Source organism: Coregonus lavaretus, assembly GCF_964263955.1.
Source record: "Coregonus lavaretus genome assembly, chromosome: 8".
Classification (NCBI taxonomy): Eukaryota; Metazoa; Chordata; class Actinopteri; order Salmoniformes; family Salmonidae; genus Coregonus; species Coregonus lavaretus.
In genome coordinates, this window is record NC_139995.1 from 35,140,524 (window position 1) to 35,159,979 (window position 19,456).

Below are 19,456 nucleotides of genomic sequence, written 5' to 3' on the forward strand. Positions count from 1 at the left end.
TCCATTGTGTCCTCCTCCCAGAGTGCAAAGAACCTTGTCGTGACCCTGGATAACACCCTGTCGTTCTCCACTAACATCAAAGCAGTGACCCGATCCTGCAGGTTCATGCTCTACATTCGCAGAGTACGACCCTACCTTACACAGAAAGCGGCACAGGTCCTAATCCAGGCACTTGTCATCTCCCGTCTGGATTACTGCAACTTGCTGTTGGCTGTGCTCCCTGCCTGTGCCATTAAACCCCTACAACTTATCCAGAACGCTGCAGACCGTCTGGTGTTCAACCTTCCCAAGTTCTCTCATGTCACCCCGCTCCTCCGCACACTCCACTGGCTTCCAGTTGAAGCTCACATCTACTACAAAACCATGGTGCTTGCCTACGGAGCTGTGAGGGGAACGGCATCTCCTTACCTTCAGGCTCTGATCAGACCCTACACCCAAACGAGGGCACTACGTTCATCCACCTCTGGCCTGCTAGCCCCCCTACCTCTACGGAAGCACAGTTCCCGCTCAGCCCAGTCAAAGCTATTCCCTGCTCTGGCATCCCAATGGTGGAACAAGCTCCCCCACGACGCCAGGACAGCGGAGTCACTGACCACCTTCCGGAGACACTTGAAACCCTACCTCTTTAAGGAATACCTGGAATAGTCTAACAGTAATCCTTCTACCCCCCCCCCCCCCCCCCCCCCCCCCCCCTCCCCCAGTGGTAGTTGTCCCACTGGCTATCCTAAGTTGAATGCACCAATTTGTAAGTCACTCTGGATAAGAGCGTCTGCTAAATGACTTAAATGTAAATGTAAGACAAGGGGTGGTGGTCTACGTATATTTGTAAACAACAACTGATGCACAATATCTAAGGAAGTCTCGAGGTTTTGCTCACCTGAGCTAGAGTATCTCATGATAAGCTGTAGACCACACTATCTACCAAGAGAGTTTACATCTATATTCTTCGTAGCTGTCGATTTACCACCACAAACCGATGCTGGCACTAAGACCGCACTCAATGAACTGTATTTGGCCATAAGCAAACAGGAAAACGCTCATCAAGAGGCGGCGCTCCTAGTGGCCGGGGACTTTAATGCAGGGAAACTTAAATCTGTTTTACCTCATATCTACCAGCATGTTAAATGTGCAACTAGAGGGGAAAAATCTCTAGACCACCTTTACTCCACACACAGAGACGCGTACAAAGCTCTCCCTCGCCCTCCATTTGGCAAATCTGACCATAATTCTATCCTCCTGAATCCTACTTACAAGCAAAAACTAAAGCAGGAAGCACCAGTGACTCAGTCAATAAAAAAGTGGTCAGATGAAGCAGATGCTAAGCTACAGGACTGTTTTGCTAGCACAGACTGGAATATGTTCTGGGATTCTTCTGATGGCATTGAGGAGTACACCACATCAGTCACTGGCTTCATCAATAAGTGCATCGATGACGTCGTCCCCACAGTGACTGTACGTACATACCCCAACCAGAAGCCATGGATTACAGGCAACATCCGCACTGAGCTAAAGGAGCGGGATTCTAACCCGGAAGCTTATAAGAAATCCTGCTATGCCCTCTGACGAACCATCAAACAGGCAAAGCGTCAATACAGGACTAAGATCGAATCGTAGTACACCGGCTCCGACGCTTGTCGGATGTGGCAGGGCTTGCAAACTATTACAGATTACAAAGGGAAGCACAGCCGCGAGCTGCCCAGGACACAAGCCTACCAGACGAGCTAAATTACTTTAATTCTCGCTTCGAGGCAAGTAACACTGAAACATGCATGAGAGCATCAGCTGTTCCGGACGACTGTGTGATCACGCTCTCCGTAGCCGATGTGAGTAAGACCTTTAAACAGGTCAGCATTCACAAGGCCGCAAGGCCAGACGGATTACCAGGACGTGTACTCCGAGCGTGCGCTGACCAACTGGCAAGTGCCTTCACTGACATTTTCAACCTCTCCCTGTCTGAGTCTTTAATACCAACATGTTTCAAGCAGACCATCATAGTCCCTGTGCCCAAGAACACTAAGGTAACCTGCCTAAATTACTACCGATCCGTAGCACTCACATCTGTAGCCATGAAGTGCTTTGAAAGGCTGTTCATGGCTCACTTGAACACCATTATCCCAGAAACCCTAGACCCACTCCAATTTGCATACCGCCCCAACAGATCCACAGATGATGCAATCTCTATTGCGCTCCACACTGCCCTTTCACACCTGGACAAATGGAACACCTATGTGTGAATGCTATTCATTGACTACAGCTCAGCGTTCAACACAATAGTGCCCTCAAAGCTCATCACTAAACTAAGGACCATGGGACTAAACACCTCCCTCTGCAACTGGATCATGGACTTCCTGACGGGCCGCCCCCAGGTGGTAAGAGTAGGTAACAACACATCCGCCACACTGATCCTCAACACGGGGGCCCCTCAGGGGTGCGTGCTCAGTCCCCTCCTGTACTCCCTGTTTACTCATGACTGCATGGCCAGGCACGACTCCAACAGTTTGCCAATGACACAACATTGGTAGGCCTGATCACCGACAACGACGAGACAGCCTATAGGGAGGAGGTCAGAGACCTGTTCGTGTGGTGCCAGGACAACAACCTCTCCCTCAAAGGCAAAGGAGATGATTGTGGACTACAGGAAAAAGAAAAGGACCGAGCATGCCCCCATTCTCATCGACGGGGCTTTAGTGGAGCAGGTTGAGAGCTTCAAGTTCCTTGGTGTCCACATCACCAACAAACTAACATGGTCCAAGCACACCAAGACAGTCGTGAAGAGGGCACGACAAAACCTATTCCCCCTAAAGATTTGGCATGGGTCCTCAGATCCTCAAAAGGTTCTACAGCTGCACCATCGAGAGCATCCTGACTGGTTGCATCACTGCCTGGTATGGCAACTGCTCGGCCTCCGACCGCAAGGCACTACAGAGGGTAGTGCGTATGGCCCAGTACATCACTGGGGCCAAGCTTCCTGCCATCCAGGACCTCTATACCATGCGGTGTCAGAAGAAGGCCCTAAAAATTGTCAAAGACTCCAGCCACCTGAGTCATAGACTGTTCTCTTTGCTACCGCACGGCAAGCGGTACTGGAGCGGCAAGTCTAGGTCAGAGGCTTCTAAACAGCTTCTACCCCCAAGCCATAAGACTCCTGAACATCTAATCAAATGGCTACCCAGACTATTTGCATTGCTGCTACTACATGTACATATTACCTCAATTACCTTGACTAACCGGTGCCCCCTTACATTGACTCTGTACCGGTACCCGCTGTATATAGCCTCGCTATTGTTATTTTTACTGCTGCTCTTAATTATTTGTAAATTTAATTTCGTATTATTTTATATTGTATTTTTAGTGCTTTTTTTTTGTATTCTTTCTTAAAACTGCATTGTTGGTTAAGGGCTTGCAAGTAAGCATTTCACTGGAAGGTCTTCACCTGTTGTATTCGGCGCATGTGACAAATACAATTTGATTTGATTTGTTTTGATTCCATGGTCGAATTGCTGCAAAGAAACCACTACTAAAGGACACCAATAAGAAGAAGAGACTTGCTAGGGCCAAGAAACACGAGCAATGGACATTAGACCGGTGGAAATGTGTCCTTTGGTCTGGAGTCCAAATTGGAGATTTTTGGTTCCAACTGCCATGTCTTTGTGAGATGCGGTGTGGGTGAACAGATAATCTCTGCATGTGTATTTCCCACCGTAAAGCATGGAGGAGGAGGTGTTATGGTGTGGGGGGTGCTTTGCTGGTGACACTGTCTGTGATTTAATTAGAATTCAAGGCACACTTAACCAGCATGGCTACCACAGCATTCTGCAGCGAAACGCCATCCCATCTGGTTTGGGCTTAGTGGGAATATCATTTGTTTTTCAACAGGACAATGACCCAACACACCTCCAGGTGGTGTAAGGGCTATTTTACCAAGAAGGAGAGTGATGGAGTGCTGCATCAGATGACTTGGCCTCCACAATCCACTGACCTCAACCAAATTGAGAGTTTGAGATGAGTCGGACCGCAGAGTGAAGGAAAAGCAGCCAACAAGTGCTCAGCATGTGTGGGAACTCCTTCAAGACTGTTGGAAATGCATTCTAGGTGAAGCTGGTTGAGAGAATGCCAAGAGTGTGCAAAGCTGTCATCAACGCTGGCTATTTGAAGAATCTCAAATATAAAATATATTTTGATTTGTTTAACACTTTTCTGGTTACTACATGATTCCATATGTGTTATTTCATAGTTTTGATGTCTTCACTATTATTTTACAATGTAGAAAATAGTAAAAAAATTAAGAAAATCCTTGAATGAGTAGGTGTTCTAAAACCTTTGACCGGTAGTGTATATTTCAGGCTGTTCTGTATCCCTAGAAATAATCAGAATTCATGTAAACATTACAGTTTTGAAAACATATCTTGTCCAAAAAAAGTGGTCTCTTGGCACAACTTACACCGGTTATGGGCTAAATTGAGTCGCAGGACAGGGTAAGTTAAGCCGCCTACACATTTCTGTACTGAATGAAATATTACCACTACCTTTCTAAAACCATGTCTATCTTTATTTCCCAACCACAATTCACTTACCCTTACCCTATTCCCATTGGCTCAATTTAGCGACCAGTGTTTTTTACCTAACTTGCTCACCACTTTTTCCATGTGGTTTCTTCCTTCACAGACTCCATGAAATTATTATCTCTTCCTAAATATTTGGTCAAATGATACATTTTGTGTAGGCTATGGTTTCCTAGAAACAAGGGTGGCTCAACTTACCCCACTCCCTCCTACTCCAGTTTGTAGGTGCACTGTGCAAGAGTGAGCTACCAGCAGGCAGCCCACAGAACTAAAGCCTACGCATCAGATCAGATTGTGGAGCTAATTTAAGTTTTCAGGTCTCAGGCAATGTTATTCATCATATAGTATCAGTGGTGTAAAGAACTTAAGAAAAATACTTTAAAGTACTACTTAAGTAGCTTTTTAGGGTATCTGTACTTTACTTTACTATTTATATTTTTGACATCTTTTACTTTTACTTCACTACATTCTTAAAGAAAATAATATACTTTTTACTCCATACATTTTCCCTGACACCCAAAATTACTCATGACATTTTGAATGCTTAGCAGCACAGGAAAATTGTCCAATTCACACACTTATCAAGAGAACATCCCTTGTCATCCCTACTGCCTCTGATCTGACGGACTCACCAAACACACATGCTTTGTTTGTAAATGACGTCTGAGTGTTGGAGTGTGACCCTGGCTATCTGTAAATAACAAAAACAACAAAATGGTGGCATCTGGTTTGCTTAATATAAGGAATTTTAAATGATTCATACTTTCATTTTGATACTTAAGTATATTTTAGCAATTACATTGACTTTTTATACTTAAGTACAGTGGGGGGAAAAAGTATTTGATCCCCTGCTGATTTTGTACGTTTGCCCACTGACAAAGAAATGATCAGTCTATCATTTTAATGGTAGGTTTATTTGAACAGTGAGAGACAGAATAACAACAAAAACGCATGTCAAAAATGTTATAAATTGATTTGCATTTTAATGAGGGAAATAAGTATTTGACCCCCTCTCAATCAGAAAGATTTCTGGCTCCCAGGTGTCTTTTATACAGGTAATGAGCTGAGATTAGGAGCACACTCTTAAAAGGAGTGCTCCTAATCTCAGTTTGTTACATGTATAAAAGACACCTGTCCACAGAAGCAATCAATCAATCAGATTCCAAACTTTCCACCATGGCCAAGACCAAAGAGTCTCCAAGGATGTCAGGGACAAGATTGTAGACCTACACAAGGCTGGAATGGGCTACAAGACCATCGATAAGCAGCTTGGTGAGAAGGTGACAACAGTTGGTGCGATTATTCGCAAATGGAAGAAACACAAAAGAACTGTCAATCTCTCTCGGCCTGGGGCTCCGTGCAAGATCTCACCTCGTGGAGTTGCAATGATCATGAGAACGGTGAGGAATCAGCCCAGAACTACACGGGAGGATCTTGTCAATGATCTCAAGGCAGCTGGGACCATAGTCACCAAGAAAACAATTGGTAACACACTACGCCGTGAAGGACTGAAATCCTGCAGCGCCCGCAAGGTCCCCCTGCTCAAGAAAGCACATAAACATGCCCATCTGAAGTTTGCCAATGAACATCTGAATGATTCAGTGGAGAAGTGGGTGAAAGTGTTGTGGTCAGATGAGACCAAAATTGAGCTCTTTGGCATCAACTCAACTCGCCGTGTTTGGAGGAGGAGGAATGCTGCCTATGACCCCAAGAACACCATCCCCACCGTCAAACATGGAGGTGGAAACATTATTCTTTGGGGTTGTTTTTCTGCTAAGGGGACAGGACAACTTCACTGCATCAAAGGGACGATGGACGGGGCCATGTACCGTCAAATCTTGGGTGAGAACCTCTTTCCCTCAGCCAGGGCATTGAAAGTGGGTCGTGGATGGGTATTCCAGCATGACAATGACCCAAAACACACGCCCAAGGCAACAAAGGAGTGGCTCAAGAAGAAGCACATTAACGTCCTGGAGTGGCCTAGCCAGTCTCCAGACCTTAATCCCATAGAAAATCTGTGGAGGGAGCTGAAGGTTCGAGTTGCCAAACGTCAGCCTCGAAACCTTAATGACTTGGAGAAGATCTGCAAAGAGGAGTGGGACAAAATCCCTCCTGAGATGTGTGCAAACCTGGTGGCCAACTACAAGAAACGTCTGACCTCTGTGATTGCCAACAAAGGTTTTGCCACCAAGTACTAAGTCATGTTTTGCAGAGGGGTCAAATACCCCTCATTAAAATGCAAATCAATTATAAAATTTTTGACATGCATTTTTCTGGATTTTTTTGTTCTTATTCTGTCTCTCACTGTTCAAATAAACCTACAATTAAAATTATAGACTGATCGTGTCTTTGTCAGTGGGCAAACATACAAAATCAGCAGGGGATCAAATACTTTTTTCCCTCACTGTATATTTAAAACCAAATACTTTTAGACTTTTACTCAATTAGTATTTTACTGGGTGACTTTCACTTTTACTTGAGTAATATTCTATTAAGGCAACTTTACTTTTACTCAAGTATGACAATTGGGTACTTTTTCCACCACTGTATAGTATATACACTGCTCAAAAAAATAAAGGGAACACTTAAACAACACAATGTAACTCCAAGTCAATCACACTTCTGTGAAATCAAACTGTCCACTTAGGAAGCAACACTGATTGACAATAAATTTCACATGCTGTTGTGCAAATGGAATAGACAACAGGTGGAAATTATAGGCAATTAGCAAGACACCCCCAATAAAGGACTGGTTTTGCAGGTGATGACCACAAACCACTTCTCAGTTCCTATGCTTCCTGGCTGATGTTTTGGTCACTTTTGAATGCTGGCGGTGCTTTCACTCTAGTGGTAGCATGAGACGGAGTCTACAACCCACACAAGTGGCTCAGGTAGTGCAGCTCATCCAGGATGGCACATCAATGCGAGCTGTGGCAAGAAGGTTTGCTGTGTCTGTCAGCGTAGTGTCCAGAGCATGGAGGCGCTACCAGGAGACAGGCCAGTACATCAGGAGACGTGGAGGAGGCCGTAGGAGGGCAACAACACAGCAGTAGGACTGCTACCTCCGCCTTTGTGCAAGGAGGAGCAGGAGGAGCACTGCCAGAGCCCTGCAAAATGACCTCCAGCAGGCCACAAATGTGCATGTGTCTGCTCAAACGGTCAGAAACAGTCTCCATGAGGGTGGTATGAGGGCCCGACGTCCACAGGTGGGGGTTGTGCTTACAGCCCAACACCGTGCAGGACGTTTGGCATTTGCCAGAGAACACCAAGATTGGCAAATTCGCCACTGGCGCCCTGTGCTCTTCACAGATGAAAGCAGGTTCACACTGAGCACATGTGACAGACGTGACAGAGTCTGGAGACACCGTGGAGAACGTTCTGCTGCCTGCAACATCCTCCAGCATGACCGGTTTGGCGGTGGGTCAGTCATGGTGTGGGGTGGCATTTCTATGGGGGACCGCACAGCCCTCCATGTGCTCGCCAGAGGTAGCCTGACTGCCATTAGGTACCGAGATGAGATCCTCAGACCCCTTGTGAGACCATATGCTGGTGCGGTTGGCCCTGGGTTCCTCCTAATGCAAGACAATGCTAGACCTCATGTGGCTGGAGTGTGTCAGCAGTTCCTGCAAGAGGAAGGCATTGATGCTATGGACTGGCCCACCCGTTCCCCAGACCTGAATCCAATTGAGCACATCTGGGACATCATGTCTTGCTCCATCCACCAACGCCACGTTGCACCACAGACTGTCCAGGAGTTGGCGGATGCTTTAGTCCAGGTCTGGGAGGAGATCCCTCAGGAGACCATCCGCCACCTCATCAGGAGCATGCCCAGGCGTTGTAGGGAGGTCATACAGGCACGTGGAGGCCACACACACTACTGAGCCTCATTTTGACTTGTTTTAAGGACATTACATCAAAGTTGGATCAGCCTGTAGTGTGGTTTTCCACTTTAATTTTGAGGGTGACTCCAAATCCAGACCTCCATGGTTTGATAAATTTGATTTCCATTGATCATTTTTGTTTGATTTTGTTGTCAGCACATTCAACTATGTAAAGAAAAAAGTATTTAATAAGATTATTTCATTCATTCAGATCTAGGATGTGTTATTTTAGTGTTCCCTTTATTTTTTTGAACAGTGTAGTTCACCAAACCAACTCCTCCAGTTCTAGTTATTTAGAAGAACATTACACAACTTCGACCTCCAAGAAGTTCGTGATGCATTTCTGTGTAGGCCTAACCCTATTTGTCAGTAGCTAGGTTTCCATCCAATTGGCGACAGACATCATGCGAATATTCTAGAATCCGCATTAAAGAAAATAGGCAAATTATCCCACCAGTGGTAGGCCTACGTTTCCATCAAATGGACTTATTGCGGATAAAAATCAGTGCGTGATACACATCGATCATCATGGCACCAGAATAAGACCCTTGATATTTATTGGAAAGCAGCATCAAGCTCATCACCGTGCACTTTCACCAACCTGTGAAGTTCATCATAACTTATTTCATCGGTAACCTAATAAACTGCATGTTTTCCCGTGTCATAGTGGGAGGACCACACACCATATCATCGCGTGACTCCAAATTTACTTAGATGTGGTTATTATATCAATATTTGAGCATAAAGGCGTTTCCAACGCCATTTCCCACATAATACATTTTACCAACACAAAATGATCCCACCATGTTGAACAAACAAATTAGGGTACTTTGGGGCGGGACGCTCCCTGTGGTAAGACCCACCCCCCACAAGATGATGTCATATTTGTTTATATTATGCTAATTAGATTTCCACGTGGTGCGGACATCGACCTTAGGGGGTTAATTGAGTTGTCTACTTCCTCTCATTTGGCTGAACTAAATGCCTTTGAGCGTAGACATAAAATCTATCACAAATGCAGGATCAGATAGCTGTGTGCATTTCCATCGGGGTGTATCACAGGTGAGTGTACTCTTCGCCACTTGTCTTCCACATAGATAGGATCCAGGGGGCAGGGTTGACTGAACAGTAATGCAAACACACACAGTTATACAGCTAGCTGTACATCTTTATTTAAACTTTGCTGCTGATGGCATTATTGTTGCAAACTCTACCTAGTTCTCACACTGCTACATATTGTGTCTGCAAAAATAGTTCAGGAATCTATGAGGTGTCTCCACAGCTGCACCGAATATCAAACTTCAATAGAGGCTTATGAATGAAAGAAGCATTGGGTTTTTGAAAGGTCTGCATGTATTCTAGGATTTTGTCTGAATCATCTCTTCTGATAACTACAGTGGGGAGAACAAGTATTTGATACACTGCCGATTTTGCAGGGTTTCCAGAAAATCACATTGTATGATTTTTAAGTAATTAATTTGCATTTTATTGCATGTCATAAGTATTTGATACATCAGAAAAGCAGAACTTAATATTTGGTACAGAAACCTTTGTTTGCAATTACAGAGATCATATGTTTCCTGTAGGTCTTGACCAGGTTTGCACACACTGCAGCAGGGACTTTGGCCCACTCCTCCATACAGACCTTCTCCAGATCCTTCAGGTTTCGGGGCTGTCGCTGGGCAATACGGACTTTCAGCTCCCTCCAAAGATTTTCTATTGGGTTCAGGTCTGGAGACTGGCTAGGCCACTCCAGGACCTTGAGATGCTTCTTACGGAGCCACTCCTTAGTTGCCCTGGCTGTGTGTTTCGGGTCGTTGTCATGCTGGAAGACTCAGCCACAACCCATCTTCAATGCTCTTACTGAGGGAAGGAGGTTGTTGGCCAAGATCTCGCGATACATGGCCCCATCCATCCTCCCCTCAAAACGGTGCAGTCGTTCTGTCCCCTTTGCAAAAAAGCATCCCCAAAGAATGATGTTTCCACCTCCATGCTTCACGGTTGGGATGGTGTTCTTGGGGTTGTACTCATCCTTCTTCTTCCTCCAAACACGGCGAGTGGAGTTTAGACCAAAAAGCTCATCAGACCTCATGACCTTCTCCCATTCCTCCTCTGGATCATCCAGATGGTCATTGGCAAACTTCAGACGGGCCTGAACCTGAGCTGGCTTGAGCAGGGGGACCTTGCGTGCGCTGCAGGATTTTAATCCATGACGGCGTAATGTGTTACTAATTGTTTTCTTTGAGACTGTGGTCCCAGCTCTCTTCAGGTCATTGACCAGGTCCTGCCGTGTAGTTCTGGGCTGATCCCTCACCTTCCTCATGATCATTGATGCCCCACAAGGTGAGAACTTGCATGGAGCCCCAGACCGAGGGTAATTGACCGTCATCTTGAACTTCTTCCATTTTCTAATAATTGCGCCAACAGTTGTTACCTTCTCACCAAGCTGCTTGCCTATTGTCCTGTAGCCCATCCCAACCTTGTGCAGGTCTACAATTTTATCCCTGATGTCCTTACACAGCTCTCTGGTCTTGGCCATTGTGGAGAGGTTGGAGTCTGTTTGATTGAGTGTGTGGACAGGTGTCTTTTATACAGGTAACGAGTTCAAACAGGTGCAGTTAATACAGGCAATGAGTGGAGAACAGGAGGGCTTCTTAAAGAAAAACAAACAGGTCTGTGAGAGACAGAATTCTTACTGGTTGGTAGGTGATCAAATACTTATGTCATGCAATAAAATGCAAATTAATTACTTAAAAATCATACAATGTGATTTTCTGGATTTTTGTTTTAGATTCTGTCTCTCTCTGCCTATGATAAAAATTACAGACCTCTACATGCTTTGTAAGTAGGAAAACCTGCAAAATCGGCAGTGTATCAAATACTTGTTCTCCCCACTGTAGGTACTCTTATCTCAACCTGTTGATCATTGAGAAAGTTACAGACGCACAAATATCATACCCCCCAAAAACACAATACATTATTTACCATTCATTTCTATTGGGCACAAAATAATCTGAAACAGAACCAAAACAAACAGCAAATGTATCCAACCAGTTTGTAGAGTCACAAGCTTGATGCAATCATTGCATGCTAGGAATATGGGACCAAATACTAAACTTTTGACTACTTTAATACACAGTGAATTGGTCCCAATACGTTTGGTCCCCTAAAATGAGGGGACTATGTACATAAAGTGGTGTAATTTCTAAATGGTTCACCTAATATGGATGAAAATACCCTCAAATTAAAGCTGACAGTCTGCACTTTCACCTCATAGTCATTGTATCATGCTGGAGTACAGAGCCAAAACAACAGATGTGTCACTGTCCCAATACTTTTGAAGCTCACTGTTTATGGGCATTGTCAAACCATTGATCTCAGGTTGTCCATCTGGGAGGCCCCGGTGCACAACTGAGCAAGAGGACAAATACATTAGAGTGTCTAGTTTGAGAAACAGGTGCTTGACGGGTCCTCAACTGGCAGCTTAATTAAATAGTACCCACAACACACAAGTCTCAACGTCAACAGTGAAGAGGCGACTCCGGGATGCTGACCTTCTAGGCAGAGTTGCAAAGAAAAAGACATATCTCAGACTGGCCAATAAAAAGAAAAGATTAAGATGGGCAGTCTGAGATATGGCTTTTTCTTTGCAACTCTGTCTAGAAGGTCAGCATCCCGGAGTCACCTCTTCACTGTTGACGTTGAGACTGGTGTTTTACGGGTACTATTTAATGAAGCTGCTAGTTGAGGACCTGTGAGGCGCCTGTTTCTCAAACTAGACACTCTAATGTATTTGTCCTCTTGCTCAGTTGTGCACCGGGACCTCCCACTCCTCTTTCTATTCTGATTAGAGCCAGTTTGCGCTGTTCTGTGAAGGGAGTAATACACAGCGTTGTACGAGATCTTCAGTTTCTTGGCAATTTCTCGCATGGCATAGCCTTCATTTCTCAGAACAAGAATAGACTGACGAGTTTCAGAAGAAAGTTGAACTCACAATTGCTGATGCTCCAGATACTCAACTAGTCTCAAGAAGGCCAGTGTTATTGCTTCTTTAATCAGCACAACAGTTTTCAGCTGTGCTAACATAATTGCAAAAGGGTTTTCTAATGATCAATTAGCCTTTTAAAATGATAAACTTGGATTAGCAAACACAACGTGCCATTGGAACACAGGTCTGATGGTTGCTGATAATGGGCCTCTGTACGCCTATGTAGATATTCCATTAAAAATCAGCCGTTTCCAGCTACAATAGCCATTTACAACATGAACAATGTCTACACTGTATTTCTGATCAATTTTATGTTATTTGAATGGACCAAAAAATTGCTTTTCTTTCGAAAACAAGGACATTTCTAAGTGACCCCAAACTTTTGAACGGTAGTGTACCTCATTTACATAACTATTCAGACCCTTTGCTATCAGACACGAAATTGAGCTCAGGTGCATCCTGTTTCAATTGATCATCCTGGAGATGTTTCTACAACTTGATTGGAGTCCAACTGTGGTAAATTCAATTGATTGGACATTATTTGGAAAGGCACACACGTTTCTACAACTTGATTGGAGTCCACCTGTCCCACAGTTGACGGTGCATGTCAGAGCAAAAACCAAGCCATGAGGTCGAAGGTATTGTCTGAGCTCCGAGACAGGATTGTGTCGAGGCACAGATCTGGGGAAGGGTACCAAAACATTTCTGCAGCATTGTGTCACGTCTACTCCCGCTCCCCCTCTCCGGCGCTCGAGGTCGCCAGTTGACTGTTCATTATGCACACCTGTCACCATCGTTACGCACACCTGCGCGGTATTATGAGACTCACCTGGACTCAATCACCTTCCTGATTACCTCCCCTATATATGCCTTCCCTAGGCGTCATTGATTCTGTTCCTGTGTTTCATGTCTGTACGCTACTCGTGTTTCTTGTTTTGTTCCATGTTTCATTTATTATTAAATTCACTCCCTGTACTTGCTTCCCGAGTCTGAGCGTACACGTTACACATTGAAGGTCCCCAAGAACACAGTGGCCTCCATCATTTTTAAATGGAAGAAGTTTGGAACTACCAAGACTCTTCCTAGAGCTGGCCGCCAGGCCAAACTGAGCAATCAGGGGAGAAGGGCCTTGGTCAGGGAGGTGACCAAGAACTCAATGGTCACTCTGGCAGAGCTCCAGAGTTCCCCTGTGACGATGGGAGAACCTTCCAGAAGGACAATCATCTCTGCAGCACTCCACCAATCAGGCCTTTATGGTAGAGTGACAAGATGGAAGCCACTCCTCAGTAACAGGCACATGACAGCCCACTTGGAGTTTGCCAAAAAGCACCTAAAGGACTCTCAGACAATGAGAAACAAGATTCTCTGGTCTGATGAAACCAAGATTGAAGTCTTTGGCCTGAATGCCAAGCGTCACGTCTGGAGGAAACCTGGAACCATCCCTACGGTGAAGCATAGTGGTGGCAACATCATGCTGTGGGGATGTTTTTCAGCGGCAGGGAAAGATGAAAGGAGCAAAGTACAGAGAGCTCCTTGATGAAAACCTGCTCCAGAGCACTCAGGACTTCAGACTGGGGCGAAGGTTCACCTTCCAAGAGGACAACAACCCTAAGCACACAGCCAAGACAATGCAGAAGTGCCTTCGGGACAAGTCTCTGAATGTCCTTGAGTGGCCCAGCCAGAGCCCAGACTTGAACCTGAACCAGGGACACATGCTCAGCGCGCGTAGCGTAATACACCAGAATGTCATCGATGTAGACCACTACACCGTGACCAAGCATGTCCCGAAACACCTCGTTCACAAAGGACTGGAAAACGGATGGAGCATTCATCAAACCATACGGCATCACCAGCTATTCGTAATGCCCCGTGGTTGTGCTGAATGCTGTCTTCCATTCGTCCCCCTCTCGGACACGCACCAGGTTATATGCACCACGGAGATCTAATTTTGTGAAGAAGCGCGCCCCATGCATTGACTCGATCACAGATGGGATGAGGGGCAGAGGATAACTATAACGTATTGTCCCCTTGTTCAATGCTCGGTAATCAATGCACGGGCGCAGACCTCCGTCTTTCTTCTTCACAAAAAAGAAACTTGAGGAGGCGGGCGAAGTGGAGGGACGTATGAAGCCCTGGCGCAGGGACTCGGAGACGTATGTCTCCATCGCCTCCGTTTCAGCCTGCAACAGGGGATATACATGACTCCTAGGAGGCACAGCATCTACTCGTAGGTTTATCGCACAAGGTTTATCGCCCCGATGAGGTGGTAATTTGGTCGCCTACATTTTGGAAAACGCGTGCGCCAAATCAAGGTATTCGGGGGGGATGCGCACGGTGGAGGAAGTGTCTGGACTTTCCACCGTGGTTGCACCAACGGAAACAGCTAGACACCTACCCTGACACTCTCGCGACCACCCCATGAGAACCCTCTGTGGCCATGAAAAGTTGGGGTTGTGTAGTGCTAACCAGGGAAGACCCAACACAACAGGGAAATCGGGGGACAAAATAATAAAAAATGTGACGTGCTCTCTATGGATCCTTTGGGTAACGATCGTGACTGGTGCTGTAACTTCCCTAACGAACCCTGACCCTAATGGTCGACTGTCAAGTGCTTTGATTGGCAGTGGAGTGGATAGGGGAACCAATGGAATACCTAGACTTAGAGCTAATGACCTGTCCATAAAGTTCCCAGCTGCGCCTGAATCTACCAGCGCCTTACACTGGGAAACTACGGGGTAGTCAGGGAATGTGACGTGTATGGTGCAGTGTGCAGCAGAGGGCTCTGACCGAGTGTGGGTTTGCGCTACCTGGGGTGATGCGAGAGTGCCCTAGCTGCCGCCTCCAGACCCGGAAGAACCCTGATGACAGCGTGCAGTATAATGTCCTCTTCTGCCACAAGAGTAACACTGAAGCTGTCCTCCTCCGTTTCCCCGGATCGCTGCCCCACCCAGCTCCATCGGAATGGACTCAGAGTTGAGGGGGGGGTGAAACGGGCAGGCCACTCCCAGGACGTCCTCTAGCAGCCAGCAGGTTGTCCAACTGGATGGCCATGTCCACCAGCTGGTCAAAAGTTAACATGGCATCCCTGCAGGCTGGCTCCCTTCCGACGTCCTCTTGCAGGCTGCACCGGAATCCATCGATCAGGGCCCGCTCGTTCCACCTGGACCCAGCCGCTAGGGTCCGAAACTTCAGGGTGAAATCCTGCGCGGTCCTCATCCCCTGCCTCAGTTGGACCAGACGCTCGCCCGCCTCTCGTCCTTCGGGCGGGTGGTCGAAGACTGCCCGGAAGAGGCGAGCGAACTCCCCGTAGTTGTCCGACGTGGTTCCTCCTTCTCTCCAGACCGCGTTAGCCTACTCCAGGGCTTTCCCCGAGAGGCAGGAGACGAGGGCGGACACCTTCTCCCGCTCTGATGGAGCCGGGCTGATGTTCACGAAGTAGAGGTCCAGCTGCAGGAGGAATCCCTGGTAGCGGCCAGCCGTCTCGTCAAACTCCCTCAGTCGGGATAGATGAATCCCTTGGGGTGCTGGAGTGTGGGTGGTCGGATCCAGTCACTCAGCTGGTCCCAACGGGTCGGGTCCTCTCCTGTCCAGGCGTTGGATGACCTGGAGAACCCGATCCATCGCTTCTCCCAAGCTGGCTAGCTTCCTGGAATGCTCGTGGACCCGTGCCACGACTCCAGGCATGGGCTCTTCTCCTGCTGAGTCCATGGCGGGTGTATGGTTCTGTGGTGATGTGTTTTGAAGGAGTCAGGCGCAGGAGGGTAAATCACAGAATAACAGGTTTATTCCATTGACACAGCGGTAAGCAGCAATGCGTCAAACACTCCATTGCGGAAATATACAGCGCACTGGAAACAACAAGGCACACGGGTGAATATCCCGGCAATACAAAATACAAGAGCTCCACCGAGCTAAACTAACCTCCACAATAATCAATCACACACAAAGACAAGGGGGCAGAGAGAACACTTATACAGGTACTGATTAGGGGAATTGAAACCAGGTTTGTGTAATAAACAAGACAAAACAAATGGAATGATGAGATGAGGAGCGGCAGTGGCTAGAAGACCGGTGACGACGAATGCCGAAGACTGCCAGAACAAGGAGAGGAGGCAGCTTCGGAGGAAGTCATGACAGGTGGACAGGATGTAGCTGTATTCTATGCAGTGTCTGTTCAGGGAAAACGCACACAAAAAAAATCTATATTGTAATAAGATTAATATTTTGCAAATGTTTAACTTGATGGAGAAAATTCACTGGTATTCTGACTGGCATGCCCAGCAGATGTGACTTGAATAAAATCTAAAATGGATATATCCGACATAGTAATGAAGAGTTGGATAATACATATTAGTTGACATTTCTTTAGTCCATTCATTCTTTGTTCGCTACAACTCAGATTTAGGAGCTGATTCATACTAGTTCCTCACTTTCTTTTCTTGCAGTCTGGTCAATCTGTTGTTGAGTGTATCTATATGTCTGTTTGACCCATGGCAGGTAATGGCAAGATTACTGTTATTTCCTGCTCAACCTTCTCAGACACAGTGTGTGGCTGCAAGGATGGATACGACATGACCTCAACGGGTGTTCGCTAGAAACAAGTGCCTACAGTTGATTCAATCAGTATCGCATTGGGTAATTATGCCGTTGTATTTGAAAATAATATATTTTTAAATGTATTTCCTGTCTAAAGCCACAAGGACATGGAAATGTAATCTACAGTTTAATATTGTACAAGACTTTACAGTTCTATTTTTAGTTTTCAGTTGGCTAAAATTTCCATGGTTACTGAGTAAACGAGACCGGGTGTCAACATGTGTAATCTGCGATTGTACATGCTATGACTCTAGAAAACAGCATGTACAGTACACATTCCATTCTTGTCCCGACTCGTTCTGTATTGTGCAACATTTTGGTTGGGTGCCCACAAATTGCATTCGTTGCCCACATGTACTACTGAGAGACTTCAAGCGATGTCTGAAAGCTGACCCATTATAGTGTTGATCAAAACATGACCAACATACGTCTTTTTCTTAGATTCAACTCATTCTCCAGTGGAGTCTGTGGAGTCCGTGGAGTCCATGATATTAATAGCAATGTAAGACTGCATGCCTCTGATCAAGTTTAGTTGCTAATTGTTTATGTTAAATTGTGACTTGAAATTTGGCTGTATGGCATCTATGTGGGGAGATTTGCCCCTTTTTGTCCAATGAGCTCATTTCTGGGAAATAGGAAACACGTTAGAATAGGGAACACATTTTAAGGTACTATGCCCTTATTAGGCCCACATTGAGACAGTTTATTAAGAGTCTGTTTCTTATGTATCTTGCTCTTTATTAACTATTAGTACATAATTACTATGGTTAACAATGGGGTTATTAAAGATTGTCCAGTAATACATGACTTAGTTATAATGTTTGAATAAGTTAACACTGGATTAGGCCTAATATATGGCTGATAAGACACGATAAAGGCATTGTTAGCAACCCCTGCTGATTTTGTACGTTTGCCCACTGACAAAGACATGATCAGTCTATAATTTTAATGGTAGGTTTATTTGAACAGTGAGAGACAGAATAACAACAACAAAAATCCAGAAAAACGCATGTCAAAAATGTCCAGAGTGGTGCAGTGGTCTAAGGCACTGCATCGCAGTGCTAGCTGTGCCACTAGAGATCCTGGTTCGAATCCAGGCTCTGTCGTAGCCGGCCACGACCGGGAGACCCATGGGGCGGCGCACAATTGGCCTAGCGTCGTCCAGGGTAGGGGAGGGAATGGCCGGCAGGGATGTAGCTCAGTTGATAGAGCATGGTGTTTGCAACGCCAGGGTTGTGGGTTCGATTCCCACGGGGGGCCAGTATGAAAAATAAAAATGTATGCATTCACTAACTGTAAGTCGCTCTGGATAAGAGCGTCTGCTAAATAATGTAAATTGATTTGCATTTTATTGAGGGAAATAAGTATTTGACCCCTCTGCAAAACATGACTTAGTACTTGGTGGCAAAACCCTTGTTGGCAATCACAGAGGTCAGACGTTTCTTGTAGTTGGCCACCAGGTTTGCACACATCTCAGGAGGGATTTTGTCCCACTCCTCTTTGCAGATCTTCTCCAAGTCATTAAGGTTTCGAGCCTGACGTTTTTGCAACTTGAACCTTCAGCTCCCTCCACAGATTTTCTATGGGATTAAGGTCTGGAGACTGGCTAGGCCACTCCAGGACCTTAATGTGCTTCTTCTTGAGCCACTCCTTTGTTGCCTTGGCCGTGTGTTTTGGGTCATTATCATGCTGGAATACCCATTCATGACCCATTTCCAATGCCCTGGCTGAGGGAAGGAGGTTCTCACCCAAGATTTGATGGTACATGGCGCCGTCCATCATCCCTTTGATGCAGTGAAGTTGTCCTGTCCCCTTAGCAGCAAAACACCCCCAAAGCATAATGTTTCCACCTCCATGTTTGACGGTGGGGATGGTGTTCTTGGGGTTCATAGGCAGCATTCCTCCTCCTCCAAACATGGCGAGTTGAGTTGATGCCAAAGAGCTCGATTTTGCTCTCATCTGACCACAACACTTTCACCCAGTTCTCCTCTGAATCATTCAGATGTTCATTGGCAAACTTCAGACGGGCCTGTATATGTGCTTTCTTGAGCAGGGGGACCTTGCGGGCGCTGCAGGATTTCAGTACTTCACGGCGTAGTGTGTTACCAATTGTTTTCTTGGTGACTATGGTCCCAGCTGCCTTGAGATCATTGACAAGATCCTCCATGTAGTTCTGGGCTGATTCCTCACCGTTCTCATGATCATTGCAACTCCACGAGGTGAGATCTTGCATGGAGTCCCAGGCCGAGGGAGATTGACAGTTCTTTTGTGTTTCTTCCATTTGCGAATAATCGCACCAACTGTTGTCACCTTCTCACCAAGCTGCTTGGCGATGGTCTTGTAGCCCATTCCAGCCTTGTGTAGGTCTACAATCTTGTCCCTGACATGCTTGGAGAGCTCTTTGGTCTTGGCCATGGTGGAGAGTTTGG